Genomic DNA, 8,171 nt, shown 5'->3' on the forward strand with positions numbered 1-8,171 from the left:
ATGGGTAGGGGAAAAATGGGGAGAAAATTTGTAACTCAAAATCTGGCGGAAATGGATGATGTAAATCAGAAGTTAATAAAGCATTTGAAAAAAAAAGAATTTAAATTTTGGTCCAATGACTCTACATCCAGGACTGTTTTCACTGTATGCTGCCCTTCTATATGCATAACTTATTTAACAGAATTAACTGGTGTCTAAAGCCTGCCATTTGTTATAGAACCCATTTGTTATAGAACACTAGAGTTAGAACTTTTGAGAACATCTCAGATAAAAAAAAATAATCAGGGAGAACCAAACCTGAGAGGTCACCCAGAGTAGAAATCACCTCTACAAAATCACCAACAGATATCCCTTCAGCCTCTTCTAGAAGAATGTTTTCCCATAAAAGGGAACTCACTCCCTTTTGAGGCAATCTGTTTTCATCTGGGGTAATTCTACTGGTTATTAAATGCTTATATCAAGCTAAAATCTGCCTGTCTGCGACTCCCATCTATACGATTCCACTTCTATGTTCTGGAGCCAAACAACCAAATGTGACTTCTCCTCATGACATCCCTCCATTCTTATCGTTCAGTCATGTCCAACTCTCCGTGACCCCATTTGGGATTTTCTTGGCAAAGATACTGCAGTGTTTTGTCATTTCCTTCTCCAGATTATTTTACAGATGAGGAAACTGAGGCAAACAGGGTTAAGTGACTTTCTCAGGGTCACACAAATGATAAGTGTCTGAGGCCAGATTTGAATTTAGGAAGATGAGTCTTTCCAACGCCAGGTCTAGCATTCTATGTACTATGGCGCCACCTAGTGGCCTTTGCCTCCAAATACTGGAAGACAATTGTCATATTCTTGTGTCCCCTCTTCATCAGGTTAACATCCATGGTCCCTCCAATCTGTCATTACATAGTTTGGTTCCATGTCTTCTCATCATCCTGATCATTCTTCTTTCACTTTTCTCCAATTTGTCCGTATCTTCTCTCAAACATGACACCAAAAATTAAACATAATATTTCAAATGTGGTATGATAGAGTAAGGTGGGAATCTCATGTCCCTCATCTGAGACACTCTTAGGACGTTCTATGATGTCATTAGCTTTTTTTTTTACTTCCCTGTCATACTGTTGACTAGTATTGAGTTTACAATCAACTTAAATCTGTAGATCTTTTTCTCACAAACTATTGCTAAGCCTTGCTTCCCCTGACTGTATTTTTAAGAAGTAAGTTTTTTGAATGCACACTAAGTATAGAACTTTATTTATATTCATCCTCATTATATTTTATTTCAATTAATTCATGTCATCCTTCTAAATGATTAAGATATTCTTGGATATTGATTCTGTCCTTCAGTGTAATAGCTCTTCATTTCAATTTCTTATCATCTGAAAATGCAATAAGCATGCCACCTATGTCTTCTTCTAAGCTATTGACAAATACATCGAGTAAAACGGGGCCAATGGCAAATCCTAGACTCCACTAGGGATCTTCTCACAAGTTAACAATGATCATTAACAGTCATCTTTAGTCTTGATTATTCAACCAGGTTTTCATCTAATGATACTGTGAACTAGCTGACATTTTCCACTTTGTTCACAAAACTACTATAAGAAACTTTATCGAATGTCTTTCTGAAATCTAAATAGCTTATATCTATTGTTCAGTTGTTTTCAGTTGTATCTGAGTTTTCGTGACCCCATTTGGGGTTTTTTGGGCAAAGATCCTGGAGTGATTTTCCATTTCCTTCTCCAGCTCATTTTACAGAAGAAGAAACTGAGGCAAACAGGGTTAAGTGACTTGACCAGGAAGATGAGTCTCCCTGACTCCAGGCCCAGCTCTCCATGCATTAGTGGCCCTAACCTATGTCTAGTCTAGAGTATCACACTAATTTATCAATTTATTCATCCTGTCAAAGATAGAAATGAAGTTACTCACAAACCTCATTTTTTGTGAACTTATGTTTATGCATAGTGATCACAAAATCCTTTCCAAATGTTCTCATAGTGTGGCCTGCATAATCTATTATAGAATTTTGCTTGTTTTTCTTTAAAAATTCTCTTTAAAAAAACTTTGTGTCTTTGGGTTTTGAATAACTTTCATTTCTGAACATATCCATTTCTATTTCCCTTATCTAGTGAATTCTCCCATGTAACAAAGATTGGAAAAGAAATAGAAAAGAAACCAACCAAGACATCAAGTGAATCTGAGAGTATATACAATATTCCACATGTGCTATGAAGGGAAGGAATAAATTTTCTCTAACACCAGGCTTGGTTATTATAACTACGCAACATTGTATTTTCTTTTATTATTCTTTTTATTTACATCGTTGTAATCACTGTGTAGGTTGTTTTTCCTGGTCCTCTCTACTTCACTCTGCATGAGCTCATAAGTCCTCCCATGTTCCTCTGAATTCTTTCTATTTGTCATTTATTACAGTGAAATAATATTCTATTACATTAGTGAATTACAATTTGTTTAGCCTTTTCCCAGTTGATAGATACCTGCTCTTTTCTAGTTCTTTGCTAACATGAAAAGTGCTATAAATATTTGATATACATGTGACCTTTCTTTTTGTTTTTGACTTTCTTGATGTGTTTATGCCTACCAGTAAGATCTGTGGGTGGCATAGTTGTTCTGTCCGCCCCCCCCCCCCAGCACTTTAAAGGTTCTTTTAAATTTTTTTTTTTAATTCTGTTAAAAATCACAAACATCTCAAAACAGAGAATGGAGTCATATAAGAAAATGAAAACTTCCACCAAATAGTGGACACACACACACATATACACACACAGTATATACAAAGTATTGCAAAATTCTAAGCAGAGGAGCTGTACTATAAACTTAATTAGGTAATAATAAGTTATCCAATTGTTGACCCTTCCTTATATCAGCACAACTTTTATTTTAAAAAAAAGACAATTTTGTATCGAGTTTTATTGATGTCTTTAGATTCTACTTCTAAGACTAATTTTTAAAAATTCCTTTTTTTAAAATTTTGAGGTCACAATTCTCTCTCCCTCCTGCCTCTCTCCAGCTCATTTAGAAGGCAAGCAATATATCAATTATACATGTGAAGTCATGTAAAACATTTCCATATTATCTGTGTTGCCAAAAAAAAAAAAAAGAAAAAGAAAATCAAAGTCAGTGAAAAACTATGCTTCAATCTGTACTCAGAGTTCATCTGTTTTCTTTTTGAATCTAGATGGCTTTTTTCTTTGTGAGTCCTTTGGAATTATTTTGAATCATTGTATTAATTAGGGTAGCTAAGTCTTTCATAGTTGATTATCATTACATTACTGTTGCTGTAGACAGTGTTCTTCTAGTTCTGCTTACTTCATTTTGCATAAATTCATATAAGTCTTCCCAGGTTTTTCTTAATCCATTCCACTTGTCATTTCTTCGTGCATAACAGTATTACATCAAGGGGCGGCTAGGTGGCGCAGTGAGTAGAGTGCCGGCCCCGGAGTCAGAAGGACCTGAGTTCGGTTCCGGCCTCAGATTTACTCACTTAACACCCACACAAAAAACTAGCCGTGTAATCTTGGGCAAGTTACTTAACCCCAATTGCCCTCCAAAAAGCAAAAAAAAAAAATTATTCCATCACAGTCATATACAACAACTTATTCAGTCATTCCCCAAGTGATGGACATCTCTGCAATTTCCAGGTCTTTGCCACCACAAAAAGAGCTGCTATAAATTTTGTGTGTGTGCGCACATGCATATATACATACATGTATACATACATGTATACATACATGTATACATACATATATATGTACTTTTCTTTTAATCTTTTTGGAATACAGATCTAATAGAGGTATTGCTGGTTCAAAGGGTATTCACAATTTTACAGCCCTTAGGGCATAGATCCAATTGTCTCCAGAATGGTTGGACCATTTTACAACTCCACCAACAGTAACACAATGTTTACTATGCTTGATTGATGCCCTTTTCTTTTCATGTCTATCATTGCCCACAAATCGACTTTCTCCTCTCCCTAAGTAGAAATCCTACCTTATAACAAATATGTAGTCAACCAAAACAAATCAAGATATTTGCCATGTATGAGAATGGATATCTGATTCTGTACCTCATATCTGTCACCTCTCTACTAAGAAGTGAAAAATGTTCTTCATCACCAATCTTTTAAAGTAATGATAGGTCACTGCTTTCATCAAGATCTTTCAGAGTTGGGTTCCCTCCCATCATTGTGGCCATCCTGTAAATTGTTCTCCTAGTTCTGGTCATTTTATCCTTCAACAATTCATTTGGATTTTTCCATGTGTCTTTCAATTTGTCATATTCTTCATGTTCCTATATACAACATTTTATTTCACTTGTTCACTAATGATGGATAACTGTGTTATTTCAGTACCTCGCCACAAGAAAAAAAAAAGTTTCATAAAAATGCTTGTACAAATAAATCCTTTCCCTATGTCTCTGACCTGCAGGTGGCGCATACCTAGTATGTGGTATCACTGGGTCAAAGGTTATGTAAAGTTTAGTGACTTCTGAAGGAAGCTTCTAATCGTTTTTCAGAAGAGTTGAAGCACCAGCAGGGTACTATTATGCCTGTCTCCCACACAATCCCTCCAACCATGGCTTTTACTCTTGTCGTTTTGGCCAATTTGCCAATATGATGAGTATGATGGAGTTGCTCTGATTTGCATTGCTCTAATAATCAATGACGAAGTATTATTCATATTCTACTTTGCATTTCTTCAAGAGAATAGCTTGTTCATATGAAATGGAATGGAAAAGGCATTTATAAAGCTCCTACTATGTGCTAGACACTATGGTAATTGAGCACTTTACAAATGGTATCTCATTTGATACCCACAGTAACCCTGTCCTGTTATTATTCCCATTTTATACCTGAGAAAACCAAGGCAGAGAGTTGTTAAGTGATTTATCCAGCATCACACAGCTAGTAAGTGTCTGAGGCCAGATTTGAATTCAAGCCTTTCTGACTCCAAGCCCAGCAATTTATCCACTATTTTATCTATCCACTGACTACTTAATTGTTGGGGAATAGCTGTTATTTCATATATTAGTAAATTATTTATATATCCTGGATATTAGATATTTATCAAGGAATTTTGCTGTGAAGATTTTTCCCACAAATTAATTGTTTCCCTTTTTATTCTAATTACATTTTGGCAGCTTGGAGTATGATGGTGTCATACCTGAGTTAGATCTGCCTCTACTATAGTCCACTCCAGGACTTGTGATGTGGTCTCTGGGTAGGAGGCTTCCTGGGGTCAGGCCCTGCCCAATTTCTCAGCCCTGGTCTGAGACTGAAGTCTTGGCTTGGAGCCAGGAATTAGGTGTAATTCTTTTTTTTTTAAGCAATTGGGGTTAAGTAACTTGCTCAAGGTTACACGGCCAGTTATTTCTGGGTGTGGTGCTGAGTATCTGAGACCAGATTTGATCCAGGTCATCCCAACTCTGGAGCCGGTGCTCTTACTCTCTGAGCCACCTGGCCACCCAGGTATAATTCTTTATACCAAGCCCTTGCTTTTTGTCAAAGTCATAAGCTTCCTTCTGTCTTCTGTCCCTTCCCCAATCGATAGAGTTCATCTTCATGGTTTCCTTATACAGTCACCTGCTGGAAGTTTATTGCTTCACTCTTAGCTCCAGATTGGGCTGCTTCAATTTTCTATCCTGAGGCATCCACAGACCCCTGGTCATGGAAACACTTAGTTCATTGTACAGTATTTGTACAGCATTGTACTCATCTGGAGCCTCATGACATAAAAGCCCTGGGCTTTGACCCCTAAAAAGTGTGTTAGGTAGATATAATAGAGTGTCCCCAGGATTTGGTATTCTGGCATTGGCCTGATTTCCTTGGGCCATCTCTTACTGAGGGTGGAGGCCTGACACCCCTGTCTTAGGCCCTTTCTCCTTATACTGTCCTTTGTGGGACACAAGAACTCAGTGATGTTTTTCTTTGGTTTAAATTTTTTATATTTTTTCATCTTTACCAACTTTCTGAGTGTGAATGAGATACCTCACTGTTGTTTTCACATATACTTCTTTTTTCCTTTAAATTTTCTTTTTTATTGTGAACTTAATAATAAACAACAAATATAAGCATTTCAATATACAAAGAAAGAGGCTTATATAAGAAACTGTAAACTTTTGGACACTGTTTTGAAAAAAGTAAATGTATGGGCAAAGACATACATACATATATCTAGCTACTTACCTATCTACCTACATACATGTGTAATTCAGATCAGTTTTCCATAAGGTTATTAATAATTTGACATTCTTTCTGAAAACTACTCCTATCCTTTGGCCACTTATGCAATGGAGGAATTGATCTTTATTTTTTCTATTTGTTACAATGCATAGTTTGAAGAAGCCTCCCTCTTTCATTCTTAAAATATTGGGACACCTTCTTCTTGTCTTCTATCACTTATCCCATTGTCCATATTAGCAAATTCTTGTGGTTTTCTGGCATATGTAGCCTGTTTAGGACTGGAACACATTCATTGAATTCATTGAAGGCAGCCAGGAACTACCTTATTATTTTTCATTTATCTTGGGTTCCAATTCTTTTCCTCTCTCTTCCCTCCCTCCATTCTCTTTCTTCCCTTTCTCTTTCTTTCTTTTTTCTTCTCTCTTTCCTTCCTTCCTTCCTTTCTTCCTTCCTTCCTTCCTTCCTTCCTTGCTTCCTTCCTTCTTTCTTTCATGCCCAACTGTAATGGCTTGTTTATTTCAATGACCCTTGGGTGTCCCTTGCAACAAATTTTTTTTTTACCTTACTCAACAATCACAAGATACCACAATGTTTGTACTGAGGAAAGCCTGGACTTCAGCCAGCATCCTGATACTAACTGACATCCCAGCAAGATATTCCTATTCCGCATTTTACAGATCTAAAATAATATTCATAATATTTGAGCAGATTGGAGCAGCTTTGTAAAAGCTGTCTCCTAAACTGATCTAAGTGTCTAACAAAGCTTTGAACTACCTTAGTTGGAAGAATATTTAGTGCTCATGGCTGGGCTATACCAATATAATGAAGATTACAATATTACAAAAGTTAAAAAAAGCATTGTATAATCTTATCTACCAACCAGAGAAGTATTTGTTTCACTCTGTTACAGCAGTCACTTATTTGTTACATTATAATACCCTACTTACACGCATTAGGAGTCTCTCTATTGCCCTCTGAGTGACACTCATTTTTAATTCTTCAGAATATTTTATTCCAACCTAGTAGACATGTAACAATATTGATGAATATTGATATTGGAAGGATAATAGGCCCACTGCACGCTGGTCCTCTGCCTTTCAGGGGACTCTCTGCTCTTCTCAGGATTTCTTCCTCCTCTTCTGACCTGAATCACCATGGTCTTTCCCAAGCAGTTGCTGGGCAAATGTCACCTGGTGGAAAGTAAAGGATTTGACAAGTACATGAAGGAATTGGGAGTGGGGATGGCCCCGAGGAAAATGGCTGGAATAGCTAAACTAGATGTTTTTATCTCTGAAAATGATGTAATTGCCATTAAGACTGAGAGCACCATAAAAACTACACAATTCTCTTTTAAATTTGGTGGGAAGTTTGATGGAACCACAGCCAATGGTAAGAAAACTCAGACTCTTATTACCCTTGAAAATGATACATTGATCCAGCTACAGGATTGGGATGGAAAGGAAAGTATGATAACAAGAAAAATAGAAGACAGAAAGCTAATGGTGGACTGCGTTATGAACAATGTGACTTTCCATGAGGTCTATGAGAAGGCTGAGTGAAGAAATTCTTTCTTCACATGGGACTGGAATTGCTGTTACGAATGAACCAGCTCAGTTCAATGAGCAAGCTCACCAACCAAACTCTCTTGCTTTTTGCTTCTTCTCTTCCTCACTGTGGTCTGTCATCTCAGTGACTCACTAATTGTAAATGGTTTTATTTCCAAGTTTTGATGTAATTAGGATTGGTTTGGCTAGTAAATAAAGAATTATACTGTTAAAAAAAAAGAATACACCTTTGTTTTGGGGGAAGATTAGAGTGATCCAAAAAGCTTTATAATGTCTTTATTTTTTTTAGTCATCTCACCGTTTTATAATTTCTTTATTTAGCTTCAATTTCAGCAAGTGATTTTTTAAGTTAAATTTTATGTTTATTTATAGTTTACATCATTCATTTCCACAAGATTTTGAGTTAT

At 36.4% G+C, this 8,171-nt stretch overlaps 1 pseudogene; it reads left to right on the forward strand.

Annotated features, from left to right (window-relative positions):
* Positions 1-7,353: 7,353 nt before the first annotated feature.
* On the forward strand, positions 7,354-7,758 carry LOC138173807 (fatty acid-binding protein 5 pseudogene; annotated as a pseudogene).
* The last annotated feature ends 413 nt before the right edge of the window (positions 7,759-8,171 follow it).

The sequence above is a fragment of the Petaurus breviceps genome, unplaced genomic scaffold (assembly GCF_028583685.1).
Source record: "Petaurus breviceps papuanus isolate PSGF00001 unplaced genomic scaffold, PetGlider_PUasm1.0 129, whole genome shotgun sequence".
In the NCBI taxonomy this organism is placed as follows: domain Eukaryota; kingdom Metazoa; phylum Chordata; class Mammalia; order Diprotodontia; family Petauridae; genus Petaurus; species Petaurus breviceps.